The sequence below is a fragment of the Amblyomma mixtum genome, chromosome 4 (assembly GCF_055824585.1).
Source record: "Amblyomma mixtum isolate Tamu chromosome 4, ASM5582458v1, whole genome shotgun sequence".
NCBI classification, from domain to species: Eukaryota; Metazoa; Arthropoda; class Arachnida; order Ixodida; family Ixodidae; genus Amblyomma; species Amblyomma mixtum.
In genome coordinates, this window is record NC_143015.1 from 43,913,417 (window position 1) to 43,931,682 (window position 18,266).

Consider the following 18,266-nt stretch of genomic DNA (forward strand, 5'->3'; position numbering starts at 1 on the left):
GTTACAGAGCTTTCAAACCTGCTGGGTATTCCATACGAACCATGAGCACTAGAGGCCACACTTCATGAAATGTGGCAACATATCTGCTTGTCGTAAAAAAGGAAAGACAGTCTGCTTGAGCGGGACAAGTACGTCACAGGATTCAGTAAGGGAGATGTGCCCAACAAAGTTATTAGCCCCATGTTGAGCCAGGAATTGAGGTAGAGCATTCTGAGTTGCTAGTATCAAATGCGCCCCTAAGTCGCGTTGTCTAAGTCCTTGTCATATGCATGATTTAGGGCACGCACAATCGGCGCGCCGTGGCCGTCGTGGTCCCTGAAATCCGTCGGCCAGGCGAAGTCGCGGCCATTAGCTGTAATAATTCTCGTTATGCTGCGGTGGCTAAGTTCGCTCGCTAAAGAAATAAAATGGCGAAAGAAAGACAATTGTTCTATGCTCCAGATTAATTTTAGCGGTAAATGTCGAATATTGGAGGAAACAGGCGCAGTTGGTCATATCACGTGAAAATCAGTAGAAGCACAAAGTGCAAGAGATACCTTTCCGGAAGTATGTCGATGACAAATGGAGAAGAAAATTATGCTGCTTACCACTCTGAACTCTTTGGGGGGTATAATTTGAACCATATATAAGATTTCTTTGTGACAGTCCCTCATAACAGCTCCAAACAACGCTTTAGCCCGAAACAGTCTCGGTCCACGACCTGCACAAAGTAGACGAAAATGCACAGGACATCAGCTATGGTAATTTTCTGCGCGGAGCTTTGTTATTTGGGCATGTGGTAAATTGTCGCCTCAATCACGTATTTTAGTCACATGCTTCTCAAGTACTCAGTAACTTCAATTTGACGAAAAGCGTTGCATGAAATGATCACCGCACATTTTTCTTTAATTTTTGAAAGAGAAAGTTTGACAAGAATTCCATCCCAGTGACTCAAAGCAGAATTAAAGTGTTGCCAGTATTTCCAGAAGGAACAGCCTTTTTTTGAGTGAATCAGAGCATGAAGTAACAGAGCTTTGCAGGGTAAGTAAAAGTTAGCCGAGACTGCGCTCGTTTAATCTTGCGTATAAGAAATTAGGGTTCGCTCATGTTCGAGAAAGTCAAAATGTTTTGATGGCGTCATCGAGTTCTCCAGTGAAAGGTATATGGAATTTCAAAACAGCGGTGCATAGACTCCATTCACGTGACGTCAATTGCGCTGCAACGCCCAAGCAGGCAGCCAAGGCGGCATGAAAAATTCTGATGGCACTTTGCTTACGTGGAGAAATGCTAAAGCATGCGTTTTGAAGAAAGGAAAGGTTTTTGAGGAACGGAAAGGGCGGAGCAGCTGTGAAACCTCGACATCTCAGTGCACTTCAATTCTCTCTAAAGATTGCAATTGAACTGTCATATTTTATAGGTCCGAACCCGTGCCGCAAGCTAGCCTCCAAGTAGACTATAACGTGTAAGCTATATGCAAATAAAAATCCTATAGCACCATCTGGAGCGCTCTACGATGAACGCTCGCTTGGAATTTTGGAGATTGTTTTCGGGACTACTGCTAACAGATGGCATCGCTGGAATTTCGTCTCCATCTGGGGGTATCTATTATAGCCGGCGTCGTTGCTTCCGCGGTTGTTGCGACGTGGGTCTATTTCTACTTACATCTCTTAAATCTCCTCTTTCTGCACGTGGCAGCGGTTGTGGCTCAACTCGAGCCAGTAGGCAGGCCCATGCCATTTCCTTTTCATCCTTCTTTCAATCCCAGCAAAAACAACGCCACTACTTGCGATATCTGCTTCGAATCCTCAGTCGATGCTTCAGTTGACGCGGTTTTCCGCCTTCGTCCCCATAATTTCTTCTCGCTCTTGTTTACACGTGGCAGAGATTATGACTCGGCCCGGGTGCGAAGTCGTCACTCTCTAAATGTTGCGCCATCCTGTCACATCATATCGCAAGGCGCCGGCCCAGGCGAGTTCCGTCGATGCAGCGGCAGGGAGCGGACATGTGGTCGATGGGCTCTGTCGACCACGGCCTATTCGTAGGAAAGTCTTGCGCTGCAGAAACCGGAAGCCTTCCGAATCGACAGAAGACGACGAGCGAACACTGCGGATACCAAATTTCCGAGGAGGGAGCCTTTTTTTTCCTGTCATTTCTAGGACTTTTCCGCGGCGAGCGTCCACGCCTAACGCAAGGCGTAGCGAGGTGCAGCCACCGACGGCGGCCCAGGACCGCCGAACGGCTGAGGCACGATGATGGCAACCGTCGAAGGGACAGACATTGATCCAGGCGAGCTAAATGTGCCCGGGAAGTGGTACACTAGCAAGAAAAAAGGCAAAGCGGCGCCGAAGGAGGCTAATTCTAACATTAGCCCCAACCAAGAGACGCGCATCGTGGAGCGGCGGTGGGCTGCCGAGAAGCTCGCCAGAAGGAAAATGGCGGCGAAGTCGGTGGAAAGGCAAGACATCAGGCTCCCAGGCGATGCCGAAAAGATAATCATGAGACCCAGCGGCGGCGTCACGAGGCTGACGAAATACGGGAACGCGCACTTGGCGGACGCGATAATCCGACTGCCGGAGTCGACCAAGACGCAGTGGGAGAGGACACCGTCTCCCTAAATACACGCCAACAGTCCATTCTCGTGGCCACGAGAGATGCCGGGCGAAAAAGAAAATACGCAGAGCTGAAGCACCTCACTTTCGAAGGGGAGCGATAGATATGACCACCTACGTCGCCATGCCGGAGAACTGCGGAAAGGGCGTAATCCACGACGTCTCCCTTTACTTCCCGGAGGCGGATATACTGCACCGACTCAAGACGCACTGCAACCCCCCGGTGCTGAGGGTTCGAAGATTCGGCAAGGAATCGAAGACAGTCCTGGTACTGTTGGAAGACAGCAAAGTCCCGGGGTGGGTGTGCATCACGCCATTGGCTCAAAGGTGCGCGCTCTATGGGAAAAAATAGGAAGTGTGCAACGCATGCGGAAGAATGGGCCACTGAGCCGACGTGTGCCCGGGCCCTAAAAACGTAAAGTGCCGCGGTTCTGGGGCGGAATACTCGGCCGAAAACCATCAATGCGAGATCAAGCGTCAGCTGTGCGGGAAAGGACACCTGCTCGGCGACAAGAAATGCAAGGAGCCCTACCGTACGCCATACGAGGTGAAGCAGGGGCAGCGGGAGCAAAGCGCGCGGCAGTTCGCCAAAACACGAAACGCAGCAAACATTCGAGGGGAATTCCATCCGCCAAGGTCGCCCCAGGGACAAGCGCGGCAAAACCTACGATGGTTACCGTGCCGAAGGTTTCCCGAGCCTGGGAGAGACCACGGGATGGCACCTCGGCCAGCACCAGCGTCGGGGCGGCTCGCGATCCAACAGCAGAGGGCGCTTCGGATCCAGAGGGCCTACGTCACCTCCTAGACCCAAGGAAGCGGAGACCATCAGAAGCAAGCCGCAGCAGCGCAGCCGCTCGAGCTCCCGCACCAGGGGCCGCTCCGGATCCAGACCCAGGGAGAGATCGTGTTCCACGGAGCTGGCGAGCCCGCGGACTAAAAAGCGGAGTCCTAACGGGGACCGTAAAAGGGTAAGCTTTGATAGGCGGGCTTCCCAGGCTAAAGACAAGGACGAGGAGATCGACAAATTAAGAAAAAAGATTGAGGAACTAAAAGGAATCATTAATAAGCGCACTAAAATAAAACGGAGTGTTGAGCTAGTTGGTACATGTTTCCATGCTGTTTTTTCCAAGAAATAAGCTCACTAAGGAATTGCATAAACTAAAATTGCAGGCGCGTACGGAGTCACCCTCCTCCCACTGAGCGCCACCAAAATTGGTATCGAGATCAACACCCCCGGCGCCTAAGGCTGCGACTCCCGCACAGCCCGCGACACCGGAGGAGGAAAAAATGATTGTAGAATCGACTAGGTCGCCTCCTGCTAAACGCAAAGAGGGGGACGCTGATCCGTTGATGTCACTAGAGAAAAAATTAGAAGCCAAAATCGAAGCTAAATTTCATTGGTTCATGGCCCAAACTATGGGAGCAATAAATCAGACTCAAAGCTAGATACAAGGTCTTACTGTTGAAGTGCAAAAGCAAAGGGCAGAATTAGTTTCCATCCGAGAATGGCAACAAAAAGCAGAGCAAAATTTGACCAGCTCCAAAATGGCCAGAGGCGCACGAACTGAGTCTCTATTCTGGTAGTGGAACTGTCGCTGCTTCCAACGCCAGCAGGCGTTAGTGCAACAATACCTGACGCTATTAGATGAGAAACCGCTAGCTATAGCCCTTCAGGAGACGGGCAAAACAGAACAACTCTCGGGATACCAAGCTTTTTCAAGTGACAGAGGTGAGAAATCTCGCGTCACAATGTTGATTAAGAGGAACATTGCGGCAATCGAGCACGAAGTCAACTCGAGCGAAATCGAAGCAGTGCTACTAGAAGTTCTTACGGGACGAAAAGAGGAGCCGATCGTGTTCCTAATAATAGTGCACAGTACCTCACAGCAGAAAAAGGTGAAATTCAGGGCCCTCTTTCGAAAAGCGATTAAGGCAGCCGGGACTAACCCCTTGCTAATAGTCGGTGACTTTAATGCCGCGCACCCGGAATGAGGTTACGCTAAACAAGATCCCAAAGGCTGGCGGCTATGGGAGAACGCGTATGAGCTTGGACTCACCCTACACACAGACCCTAGTAGTCCACCCAGGGTGGGTAATAGCGTGTGCGCAGACACCTCCCCTGACCCGACCTTCTCTAAAAATGTGACGGATCTGAAATGGCACAATTCAGAGAAAAATTTCGGTAGCGATCATTTCAATCTGGCCTCGATCCTTAAAAAAGGAGTTAAGACGCGTCGTGCGCGTCATGCGAGGGTAACGGAATGCGAAATATTTCGGAAGAAGCAAGAGAAAGCTGCCACAGGGAAGATCACTAACATAGTGGAATGGACGGAGTCCCTCATGCGTCACGTTGGAGAGGCAACAAAGACGCTTGAAGGGGACGATGCCCCAGAGATAGCTGTTAGAAAACTGCTTCACATGTGGGAGGCAGAACATGGCATGGAGCACTGGCTAAAGAAGCAAAAATGGAACCGTAATCTTAGAAGGAGGGTCGCTAGACATAACAAGGAAATTGAAAATTATGCGATCAAATTATGCGAACAAAACTGGTGTAGCAGATCTGACGAGATGGAAGAGGGCATCACCCTTTCCAAAAGGTGGGGTCTGCTGAGGCACCTATTAGATCCGACTAATCCAAAAACCCAATCGGCAATTTGGGGAAACAGATGCGGAATTTATGGACAAACTAATTAGTATGTACAATGGCATTACCAAAGTACCCCCTTCCCCCCCCCCCCCCCCCCCAGAATACGACGGAGCTCCCAACAAGGAGCTCGACGCACCCATCATGAAGGCGGAGGTCAGGGCAGAAATACTGGGACTAAAAACGAAATCGGCCCCGGGCCCTGACGGGATAACTAACAAAATTTTAAAAAACCTGGACGACGACTCCATCAGCGCTCTGACGGAGTACATGCAAGAAATTTGGACTAAAGGCCACCTGCCTCGACAGTGGAAGTTGGTAAATGTAATTCTAATCCTTAACCCGAGTAAACCACTGAAACTAGAAAATTTAAGACCTATTTCCCTAAACTCATCCATAGGGAAATGGATGGAGCGCGTTGTCCAGACCAGAATGAAGCGCTTTATGGAGCAACACAATCTGCGGCCGCACGAGATGGTCGCCTTCCGACCGGACTTGTGCGCGCAGGAGGTCATGTTTCGATTGAAACATGACATAATGGACTCGCGTTATAAATCCGCTAAAGTAATTCTCGGCCTAGACTTGGCAAAGGCTTTTGATAATGTCAAATACGAAGCAATCCTCCGAGGTCTCCATAAAATCGGGTTGGAGCGCCGCAGGGCTCGGTTCTCTCCCCGTTCCTCTTCAAGGTGGCGATGACGCCCTTCCCCGAACCTCTGCGGAGCATAGAGGGGCTCGGTTTCAGTATGTATGCGGATGACATCAACCTCTGGATCAGCCAGGGCAGCGATGCGAGTATCGGGGAGCGCCTCCAGGCTGCAGTGGACACTGTCGTGGACTATGCTGCCAGTTGGGGTCTCTCATGCTCTCCAAAAAAAATCAGAATTATTCGTCTATAACCCGAAGTCACTCCGATGCAAGTATAACTCGAAATTTGACATTAAAGTAGAGAGGAAACCAGTTTCAAAGGTAGATCAAATCAGAATCTTAGGGCTATTTATTCAGGACAATGGATATAACAGCAAGCATGGGGAAATGGAATTCAGGCCTGCATCATAGGCTGGGACTTCACGAATGCTAACTTTAATGTGACTTCAATTTTCTATTACTCTCCTTTCTCTTTAATTTTTCATCCCCTGACCCCTCTCCCCCCGTGTAAGGTAGCAAACCGATTATTCTTTCGGTTAACCTCCCTGCCTTTCCTCTCATTCCTCTTCCTCCTGCGACGATGCTGATATCAGGTGCTACTGCTCTTACATGCCTGAAAAAGGCCACTGGCGAAGCGCAGGAAGCAATAGGCTGCTCTGAGTGAGGTCCATGATTACCAGGAGCCGCGGGATCCAAAAAGCATACAGAAGGACCCAAAAAGTACCGGATGAGTTTTCGCGCCGGAGACGCGTCCTCAAGAAGGTTAGGCAAAATACCCTTCAAAGCTATTAGCTTGGACGTGACGGACAAATATGAAAAGTCAAAAACTCCTTTTTCCGGTGTCTGTACAAGAACAGCACCAGCCACAAACTCGGTTTCGCCTGACCCCCCCACCCCCCCCCCCCAAAAAAAAAACAACGAAAAAGCGAGAAAACTACTCTGCACCCACCTTATGACATGGAGGGGTGGTTTAACCATGTAGCAAAGGTACCAGAAGGCACCGAGCATGACCGACTAAACCAGGTAGCGCCTCTCAAGCGAAAGGAAGTCAAATGTCTGCGCCCTTCGCACACGAGCTATAATGATATGCAGCTGTAGTGAAGGCATTTACAAACAAGATATGACATCCCAAGAACTGCGTTTTGATTGTCCGGACTCCCTATACCAGTTGCCGGCTAAATATGGCAAGATATTCGTAATTCTTTCCAATGAAAACCAATAGCTGACAGTCAGCTTTTATTTCGAAGGCCCAGTACAGTGATGCAGGAAAACATACAGAGGGTGTCCAGGCTAACTTTAGCCAAGGGTTAAAAAGTAAGATATTTGAGGTAGGCCAGGGAAACCGCTTACATACAGTTACCAGCCTGCTTGCGCATCTCGCCAATTTTTTTCTATTGCTATTAATTAAGTAGGAATTAAGATAATTTTTCTAAATGCGTAAATACTGACTTTAGACGGCAGATGTGAACAGAAAAGTTGGAGAGCACCTTCAGAAACCCCCATTCGATTTATTTGCCATGAAGAAAGTCTCACGTGTATCTTTTTTCCGAGCTCCAAGAAAATCCGCGAAATAAAAAAAAAATCAAGTGACTAGCGCATTCACGCGCCCCGATTGTGCTGCTCACAATCCTGGCTTGCGTGAGCAAAATCAGCTGCTGGTATGGCGCGGCGACCCCACTGCTCCGGCAGGCCGATATGTCGAGGGTGGTTGCGACGCCCGCGCGAGCCAGTCTGCAAGCGTGACGGCGCAAGTTGCGCCGCAACCACCGTCGACATATCGGCCTGCCGGAGCAATGAGGTCGTCGCGCCTTAAAACTATGTTTTTGCATACTCTCAATGGTTACTTTCTAAACAGGATGAAAACCACTAGGGATGATATGTTTTTGCATATTCTTAATGGTTATTTTTTTTAACAGGACGAATACGACAAGGGAGGAACATGACGGAAGCTAACAGGCACCTCTTCCGATTGCCTTGTCAACCGAATGCAGGAATGTACTTATGTTAAGACCCGTGCAGAGCTCAGAGAAAAAATGTCTATAAAAAATACACTATCGACAATTCGCCATGTAGGCGGCCATTCGAATTTGCATGAAGGAAACTGTATATGGCTGTGTTGTGTATGCTGTCTTTCTCTGGTGGGTTGCTGGAGTAAGTACCACAGAATATTGCCTCTGATGCGGTAATCTCTAGGTCCTCTTGAACACAGCTGCGGAAAGATTAACATGTATATAATAGAAACATTCTTTGTCGTCGAATAATTTGACTTTAATTATTTTTACGCCTTCGACGCAATCGGCCGTTGTATATTGCTGCAAGCACTCTAAAAATGTTTTTCGGTAAGCACCTTCAAACATTAATCAGGTAGCGAGAGTGAAAACCGGGTAGCAGTTCTGCTGAGCTCTTTTTATTTCTTGATTCATTCCTAGAATTTGTTAACATGAACCAATATCAGTTAATTTTAGGTGGCGATTTTAACATTGACATGCTGGCCAACAATAACACAACAATCGAGTTCAATACTTTACTTAACGTCCACTCCTGTGAAAATGTCATCATGTCACCTACACGGATTACGACAGAATCAGAAACACTTTTAGATCTTTTCATAACAAACTCCAAAACAGAAAGCTTGAAATCAGGCACCATTGCTTATGCTCTCAGTGATCACATGCCAATATTCATATCTGTCAATCTTGCTCCGATTTCTCAACGACAACCCGACCAAATGTCATTTTATCGAGTTATAAATCATCACACGTTATGCGAGTTCAAAGAACGCTTATCTATCGTTAACTGGGAACATGTTTCTGAGGAAAGCGACCCTGATGAAGCATACGGAAATTTTTTAGATATTGTTACTGACATTTATAATGCTTCCTTTCCACTTAAGAAATACTCCCAGTCAAAGAAAAGTAAGAAACCATGGGTCGACAAAGACATGTTGCAGTTGATAAGAAAACGCGATAAACTTTACAGAGTGTTTTTACAAAGTAGATGTCCTGAAGCGTTGAAAACATTCAAAAAATTTAGGAACTTCTTCACAAAGCAACTTCGCGTCGCTAAAAAGCAATATATTTATAACCGATTTAATTCATCTGGTGGACAATCTGAAAAAGTTTGGAAGGTTTTAAAATCTATCTTCAGTAATTCTTCCGAACCGACCACAAAAATTAATCATGAAGGGATTGAATTAAAAGGCTCTGATCTAGCAGATGCCTTTAATGACTACTTTCTTTCCTTTGCTGACACATCAAGCCGCGACGTAAATCTGTCCTATATGAGTGCCAGAAATGGTAAAACAATATTTCTAACACCGGTTACAATAAATGAAGTAATAACAGAATTTTTAGCGCTTAATAATAGTAAAGCTACAGATGCGTCAGGTTTTCAGATACAGCCCATAAAATTTACTATCGACATTCTTGCACCTTCCCTCGCCCATATCTTCAACCTATCCTTAGTTTCCGGTGTTTTTCCACGTCTTATGCAAAGGGCAAAAGTCACAGTAGTCTATAAAAAAGGAAACAAAAATGAAATGGGAAACCACCGCCCGATATCAATCTTACCTCCGTTTTCCAAAGGCCTCGAAAAAGTTATTCTTAAACGGCTATCCTCCTTCACTGAAAGATGTAACATTATCACTACCGCTCAATATGGGTTTCGTAAAAATAGATCGACTGAGTTAGCTCTCCTTGCTCAGAAAGAATTCATACTAAAACATTTTGAAGCCAAAAACATGGTACTTGGTTTATTTTTAGATTTTTCAAAGGCGTTTGACCTTGTTAATCACTCTGTGCTGCTTAAAAAATTAGACCACTACGGTATTAGAGGCATAGCCGATAGGCTGATTTCCTCATACTTGCGACATAGATCTCAGTTTGTTAGTTTTGCCGGTGAATGCTCCCAGTTGAAAGCGGTAGCTTCTGGCGTTCCACAAGGGAGCATTTTGGGTCCGTTTCTTTTTGTTCTTTATATTAATGATATTGTTCGCATCGATAGCACTGCTAAGTACATAATTTATGCAGATGACACTAGTCTGTTTTTTTCGGGTACTTCAACGGCTGATCTCGCAAATCGAGCTAATAAAACCTTAAAAGAAATAAATACTTGGACTGCTGATAATCACTTAAGAATTAACGTTAGTAAAACTGCAGCCGTCATGTTCCACCCACGTCACAAACACTTTGAACTTCCTCTAATTGAACTAAACAATACCAGAATAGAATTTGTGCAGTCTGTGAAAACTCTGGGCATTTACTTTGCAGCAGATATGTCGTGGAATGACCATATTAATTACCTCGTTCAGAAACTTTCCAGAACAGTTGGTATCATGCGCCGCCATTGCTTTAATTTTCCTACGTCAGTCAACATGTTACTTTATCACTCTTTGTTCTCTTCCATAGCCAGCTACGGATGTATGGTGTGGGCAACAACAACAGCTGAAAATATTAACAAACTCACTGTATTACAAAAACGTATTATACGCATTGCATGTAAAGTTCCGTATTTCTTCCACACTGCGAGCCTTTTCCACCGACACAACGTTATTCCAATGCAATTCATGTATAACTATAGGCTGTGCTACAAAGATAAACTCGCCATAATGAAAAAGGATGACTTCATACTCACACTTGCTAGGTTAGAGCAAAGCAGAACTGTGTATGATACGCGCGCAGCAGAGCCTTGGAATGTTAAGAAATGCCGCACAAACTATGGCAAACAAATGTTGCAGCATACCTTACCGACACTTCTGAACCAGTTGTACTGCCACAAGAATCTTGATGTCTCTAATATTTCTCTGAAAGAATTGCCCCAAATATTCGTGTAGTTCTTTTTTTTCTTGCTATTACCATTTTGAGTGCACCTGTCAGTTCTGCTGTCCTTTATTTTCTCCTCCCTGTGTTTGCCTTTATAGTCCCTTTGACCTAATATAGTTCTTTTTGTTTTACAAGCAGAATGTACTGCTTACTGAACGTACATGTGTCATTCTATGTACACAACGTACGAGTTTTTTCTTACAATTTGTTTGATGTCCTATTCCACCGCCGTCAACGCTGCACTGTAAGAGGAAGCCAGGACCTCTCAAGCTGTCTATACAGCTTTTTCCCTGGCTGTCCTCGCAACACCTAGTTGCGGAAATAAACCTTCAAACCTTCAAAACCTTCAAACCTTCAAATATTTGTTCAGCATTTTCAAACCCGTTGCATTGCTTACCATAGGTTTCACTTTTAAGACCTTCATGCCTATTATTCATGCGAATATTTTAGCCGATCTGGCATTGAATACTGATCTAAATGGCATTCCTTGTTTCCCTTGAGTCAGACTACTGACGATATCATATAAAATGACCATTGAGTAACGGTGTGTTTAGTTGCCAAGTAACTGTTCATTCCGCGCATTTAATCATAGTCTCTGTAACTTGTGTATATGTGCGGAGGGTGAAATTTATTCCGTGTTCAGGGCCGACAGCTTCGAGTTAAGACAAAAGTAGAGCCTGTTTTAAGGGTTGACATCACTGAGGATTGTGCGTTTGCGTTGGCAGGAATGCGTCAGGTCGATATACTACTACACAGATTCATTGCAAATATTATGAATGACACAACCATCTAGGGCTTACATAAAACCAAATAGATGCTTCCATCTTACGTGCACTTTGCGATTCGTTCATGCACAAGTAATTTGCAGAATAGAATTTTTCATGATATACAAAAATCTTCAAAACTAGCCCAAAGACTAAGAAAAAGAAAACCGTTCATGCGCCCCAAGATATCTGTAGACTAGAAAAAATTGTGCCGACTCTCCTATATTCTTTTATTTCAACCAGCGTCCTACTCAGACTCTTTCTCTGTCCATGTTTTTTTGCGCTTATACGTGTCTGCTATGAACCAACTAGCCCAAAGGTCTGTGCTACTTAAATACAGCCGTTTTGTTTTATAAATGAGATCAGAACTACAGCATAAGCAAGGAATAATGAGGTTTAGAATGCCGTAAATGCTTCACTGATTTCATGTTTAACCTGTCGTTGACTCAGCTGATAAGTCGCCTCAAGACAACTTATTGTGAATAAGCCTAATAAATTAAGTCGGTTGGATAGCGCCCTTTTCCCTCTTCCTACTTCGTCTTTTGTTTGCGTTCTTCTCATTTTGGTCGTGCTACAACAACCAGCGCGCAACAACTAGGATTTATAGGCACAAAATTGCTTCTTGTCATACGCTTTAGTCTGCCATCATCGGTCTCTTGAAAGGTGTTTGCGAGCAGGTTCAATCTAAAAGCTGGCTATATGACGAGGAAACTAGAGAACGCCACCCGGAGGTTGCGGACGCAACAGCCGGTTCTAGGCTGACCACGACGGCGCTCAAGCAGCCCCCATGCTTGCATGTTGGCGTGAAGAAACTGTGTTCATTCAACATCATCATCAGCCTGACTACGCCCACTGCACGGCAAAGGCCTCTCCCACGTCTCTCCAATCAACTCTGTGCTTTGCCAACTGCGGCCACCATATCCCAGAAAACCTCTAAATTTCAACCCTCCCTGCCTCCCCTGCTACAATTGTCTTCTCCCAGAATATACTCAGTTACGGTTTAGGATCCGCTGTTACCTAGGCTTCTCATTACATGCCCAGCCAAAGACCATTCATTCCGCTTGAATTCAGATAGCATGTCGTTAACCCGCGTTCGTTCCCTCACTCACTCTGCCCGTTTCCGGTATCGTAACGTCCATTAGCTAAACTGTTATACGCATGCATATCTGCATGAAATTTAGGCTTTTTTAGTTAGAGAAACTTGCTCTAGTGCTGCTCACAGGCGAGTAAACCATGAAAACTAAGCACATCACACACGTGAAAGGACTAGAGAACCCAACTAAGTACTCTTGTCTACACGTGAAAGTGGTGCATTAAAAAAAAAACGGTGGACTTACTTGGTATCCGATCGTAGCAAGCGAAGCTATTTTGCGTTACCAGTGCCGCCACTGAGAACAGCACCCCAAAATTTGCTTTCAGGAACAAGGATACGTGGGGACGTTTTTCCATTCCTGTCATGATACAAGAAAAATATTCCTGTTTGGAAAGGAACAGCGCAACACACATCGGTAATGTGCCTAGACTGTAGACAAGAAGCAAGTCATTGCGCAGTGCATAGAATTCTGAAAACATTAAATATAGGTATGTTGTCTGTGTTTGTGAAAAACGTTGGTAATTTTCACTTGCTTGAATAAATTTTGTTGAACCGTCACCTTACTTTGTTACGCTTCAACAAAAATATATTTTCTTCAAACAAGACTCGAAAAAGTAGAATCTACGCCGTAAAGACCAGCCGCCATTTAAGCAATAATCAGAATCAGCATTGTGACAATGTTGAAAGCTGCTTCCAAAGATCCTGTATTAGTCACGAAACTCAGTCCATTGTTTCTTACTCATTCAAATTTTGCCTTTTTTTAGAAAGGGACATCCACTTTCTCAGGCTTACGGCGTACTTGTGCTCAGAGATTTCATCTGCCTTCAAGAGAAAACTGCTTTTTCATTTTCCAATTCCTGTGGTAGAGCTATATGAAAATCTTGACCCAGTGCTCGTTCTCACCGGACACTAACTGACCGTTATACGTCTACGAAGAGAAGGCACTCACCCACGACCTATATGAGCAGAGCCCCCCCCGCCCCCACCCCGCTCCTCCCAGAACACATGCCACAAAAAGTCATGCTGTTGCTGCGGCGTTGCTCAATAACACAGGGTGACTACTCAGTCATGTGCTTGCCTAAAACACAAAAACAAGTATGTACATACTTCGCGAATTCTGACGCAAGTTCATCTCGTACTAAAGCTGGAAGTTTCTTCTTCGGTCGCTAGGAAAAAGGCTATCCTTATCTCACAGATGATCCGTTCCTGAATCGAGAGTACCTCTAACTCACCCCCATCTTTTACAATTTTAAGCTCCCTCCGCATGCTTCCTTATCTTGCCACAGGCAGTGACACTCTGTCAGCTGCAGAGCGACACATTCCCATCACCATCCCTCCATAATATGACTACTTCTTTCGCCTAACGCAGTTTCTGTACAACGGACAACGTCGGTAACCTTCCGATATAATATCTTCAGGTCTTACCTATTTTTGACAACTCGCGCCGATTTGGTAGGAAAAGCGGCTGACACACTTGGAAAAAGCCTATCAGAATTTTAAAGGGAACTGAAATTTTAAAACTGAAAAACATTTGCTACCACCATTCCACAATGAAGTCATTCTTGCTTTTTGCTAAAGATTGTAATAAAGAGGCTGAGCATTTTGCTATTCCACAGGTTCCTCTAATTTCGTGTATTGTTCTTACCTGCTAGAAAGTGGCGATTCGGTTTTTCTTGTGAAAGAAATTTAAGCAGGAGTTTTCCTTTCTACCAGGCCACTGCTCGTCCGCTCCGTCGAAACAAAAAATTTGGAATATGTGACTATGAGCTTCGAAACACTTCGGTGTGTGTCAGATCTCGGCCGCTGCTTTGCCTGCAATGGAAGCAGACTGAGACGTAGGGCCAGACGCTGCTATCGCAAACAGCGCGCTGTCCTAGAAAGGTCGTTAATAAAACGCCTAAGCGCGTCAAGCCCTTTCTTGAAAACAAGGGTTCTTTTATCATTAATCTCGGCCCGAAAAAAGGATTTTTCACGCCACTCTACTAACTAACGGATCAATGCCAAAGAAGAAAAAAATAGAAGGAATGATTTTTTATTGGCATTTTATTTGTGCAACAATTTTTGTGCGCTTTGTTATTGAAAAATAAACGGCAAACGTTATAGATGTTATACTACAAGTCATGCTTTGGGTGTTTACGGTAATGTGAACAATATTCATTTCGATAGCAGAGAAAAACAGGTCGATGACTGAGATATCCCGCCACGGCGTGTCCAGGAAGATCAAACCACCTCCCCGGGCATTTCACGGGCTGCGTTAGCCACCTTCATTCTGGGAGCAGGCATCGTTCCGCCCTCGTCCCCTCCGACAAGCCTTCTGGTCGGCGCTCCTTGTCAAGCCAAAAACTGACGATGCCCTCCTGGCTTCGCTGTGCCCAATCGCGGGATGAAGACATGAATGGGTGGCTCCTTACCGCCCCGACGAGGTTGCTGGCCACTGCAACTGCGGGCGAATGTCACCGCCTCCGTCGTCGTCGCCGCGCTGGCGCCAAGGCAAAAGAACGGCGGGGGCATGGCATGACCACGATACCTCGACAGTCACTACGAAATGTGCCCGTGTAGCTACCAACCTGTAGTACCTAGAATTGTGTGAAATAAGACAGTCGCATTCACGGTGAACGTACAAAATAGGGAACAAGACTAGTATTTTTGTGTGGTTTTCAAGTTGCAGTTTCGAATCCAACTATAGCATGCATGCGAAGCAACTAAGGTAAAACAAAGGTGCCCTGAGTTCCTTGCGTTCAGCGTATTTCGTCAAAAATCGCAAGCCGCATTTTTAACCCCATTAAATAAAACTAATCAGAAATGTTGTTTTGACGTCCATGTGGAAGAGACGCTACAACCTGTGCATGTTTACTGGAATAAAAAATTACCTCGCAATTTAGAGATACGAGTTATATTAAAACAAAATAATACATTAATCTGTTTTCAATATCACATTAATTTGCTTATCTCGCATTGAATATATTTGCTGGGAGTGCGACACGACGCATTAAACTAAATTAAACCATTTGGTATAAGGGAAGTTTAGTAAATTAAATTCCACTTTGTGCAACTAATGTGGTGCTGGTTCTTAAGAATAAATTAAAAATTATCCTGTAAAATATGTTGCTAGTGTCTTCACGATGACTGTGTTTCACAGAATTCGGTGTTATTTAATCATTTTTGTTTTTGTTCTGTGATGGCCATAATTCAACTTACCATGACATCATGCATCTGTTTGCAGGCTTGGCGCTTCGTGAGGCCATCGTGCAAGAACTGGACGAGGAATTTCTTTGAATGCAGTCCAGCAGTCCCCTTGCAAGTGGAGTGCAACGATTACTTTGGATATGACTGATCAGTTCACTGGAGGACAGCTCCGTTGAGCGCTTTATGGATGCCTTAGCCGTGCCGCAGCAGCTTGCCGAGATGCTTTGTCCAACCTGATCGGCACGCACCAAACTTGAAAATAAATTGTTTTCCCACAGCCTCTGCCACCATGCTCTTGGGCCCCTTTTCTTTACTCCCCACGGTGGCTGGTGGTAGCGCAAACCATCCTGTGTGCGCTAGAAGCGTGATTCTTGTAACTCAAAGCAATAAACGGGTCTTTTTTCTGGAATTCTTTCGCAACCTCATTTATGAATATTTGCTAGGTAGAATGGTATGTATGTACATCCATCCACAGTGCCGGTCATTGGCGAGTGGGTTAATTGCATGTGCCAGCGTTCGAAAGCTGGATGCCATTATTCGAAAGCTGGAAACCATTATTCGAAAGCTGGATGCCAATATTCGAAAGCTGGAAACCATTATTCGAAAGCTGGCTACCAATGTTTGAAAGTTGGCTACCGATGTTTGAAAGTTGGATGCCAGTATGAGACCTTTGCTGGTCCATGCTGCAGAACGAACATCGGGACTGCGTTGGCCGCTTGATCGGCCGAGCGTTGGCCCAAAACTGGCATGAAAGTAAGGCCAATGTGTGAAGTGGTAGCGCTCGGCCCAAATGCCAGTGTAGGACCGATGTTCGTGCCAAGTTTTGCCAACACTTGCGCGACGTTCGGCCAATGTTCTTGTGCTGCCTGGGTACTTGACAAATAACACACGAAAAAGTCATCTAGTTCTGCGTCAAAAATAACATCTCGCCCTATGAGAGCTCGAAAACGGACATTCGGCAAGATGTGCAAAGGTATTTTTGTGTGTCTGTGGGGGGGGGGGGGAGGGGGGGGCGCAAGGCTGCAAGATCAACTAGGCGGGACCCGCAAGGGGCGTGGAGGGACCTATGAAGCTTTTCCCAAGGCCACACCCTTGAACAAAGCAGCCGGGCGACATACAGTCCAGGTGGCCCTTGTACTTAAGTTAACCGGTTTGTGTCGGGCGGAGGGTTTCTAGCCAACGGCTTCCACAAACCTAGACGTGCACCGAAGCCACTGGGTCACCACTCCGGTCCGTGGCTGAGGAATGGAAATGCGTTGGAGGAATGTCTGTCTTCTTTCTCACGATACTAATTACAGCCCTGCAGTAGCTGCTCTGAATTCAATCTTTCCGCGAGCACTTAAGCCCACGAAGGAGCGCGTGCGCCATGCTTACAAATCGGTGATAAAATAGGGATACTCGCAGAAGCTTGCCGGTGTAATTATCAAGCCAGAGGAGACTCAAAACCTGAAGTTCAAAGGCCACAGAAAATTACAGAAACGGAGAAACGGAGCGAGAATTCCAGGACCTCCAATTGGATTACCCTACCGCCTCTCACTGACGAAGCAACGGATGGCGTATCCTTTCAGATGAGCTTAGTTGAAAGCTGCGGCAGTGGGCGATGCAGTTTCAAAAAGGGACTAGCTAATGGAGCTCACGAGGAATTTCCTGTGCTGGAACGGAGAATACGACACGTCATTTGGGAACAACATAGCTGAAGTAGGTTTTACTGTGTACATCCGATTGCTGCATAACAAAAAAAAGTTCTTGCTTTTGCTACACTGCTTCGCAGTACTCTATTTCTTGATTTTATAAATGGCAAATTTTCTTACTTCCCCGTTTAATGAAGAATTTTTCTTATAATGGCGCTCTGTCTACCGGTCTCACGCATTTCAGGAAATGAAATTTTGGGTTTTATACCTTTTCTGTGCAAGTTTAGTTAATTTCTTCCGCTAATTTCTCACTTGCTTACTCCGTGTGTCTGTTGTAGGTTGTTTATTTATTTTACAACCAAGAACCATGGTATTTCTAGGGAATCTTGAAAAAAGCAACAAAGAGCAAATAAAAGTGGCAAACGTAAGAAGTTGGGCTAATTGGTAGGTATCCATGTTTAACGAGCATAAAAACACGAACAGAAGAGAACGACAGCAAGACAAAAGCGCTCACTCGCAACGGAACGTTTATTGGAAGAAAAAACAGCAATATGCACCCAAAAAGGCGAAAATACAAAAAAGCAATAGACTAACCTTCAATGGCGCCACACCAGGGATCTTAATCAGGAACGGATTACACGCGCATCAACAAGAGATCTAATGCAACGCAGTGAACATCGACACGAAAGAAAATACGTGAGACAAAATCAAGTGTATCAAGGAATGTTATTTCGTGGCTTGTCAGGGTGACTGATTGGCGTGATAATGCACGTGTCGATTGGTTATGCGATGTAATTCACTTCATTTAGCTCGCTTGTGAGCTGATTTCGGTGAGTAAAGAAAATTCGCTGTGGCTTAGCTTGGTTAAGCCCGGTAATTGTGAAAGCAATAT

The 18,266-nt window shown here is 45.5% G+C and overlaps 1 long non-coding RNA gene across 1 annotated transcript; it reads right to left on the reverse strand.

Annotated features, from left to right (window-relative positions):
* Positions 1-592: 592 nt before the first annotated feature.
* LOC149346349 (uncharacterized) lies at positions 593-14,358 on the reverse strand. The gene is made up of 3 exons (XR_016292072.1): positions 14,203-14,358; positions 12,802-12,915; positions 593-700 (listed from the first exon to the last, which is right to left on the reverse strand). It is a non-coding gene; the product is annotated as an uncharacterized LOC149346349 (long non-coding RNA).
* Positions 14,359-18,266: the final 3,908 nt, after the last annotated feature.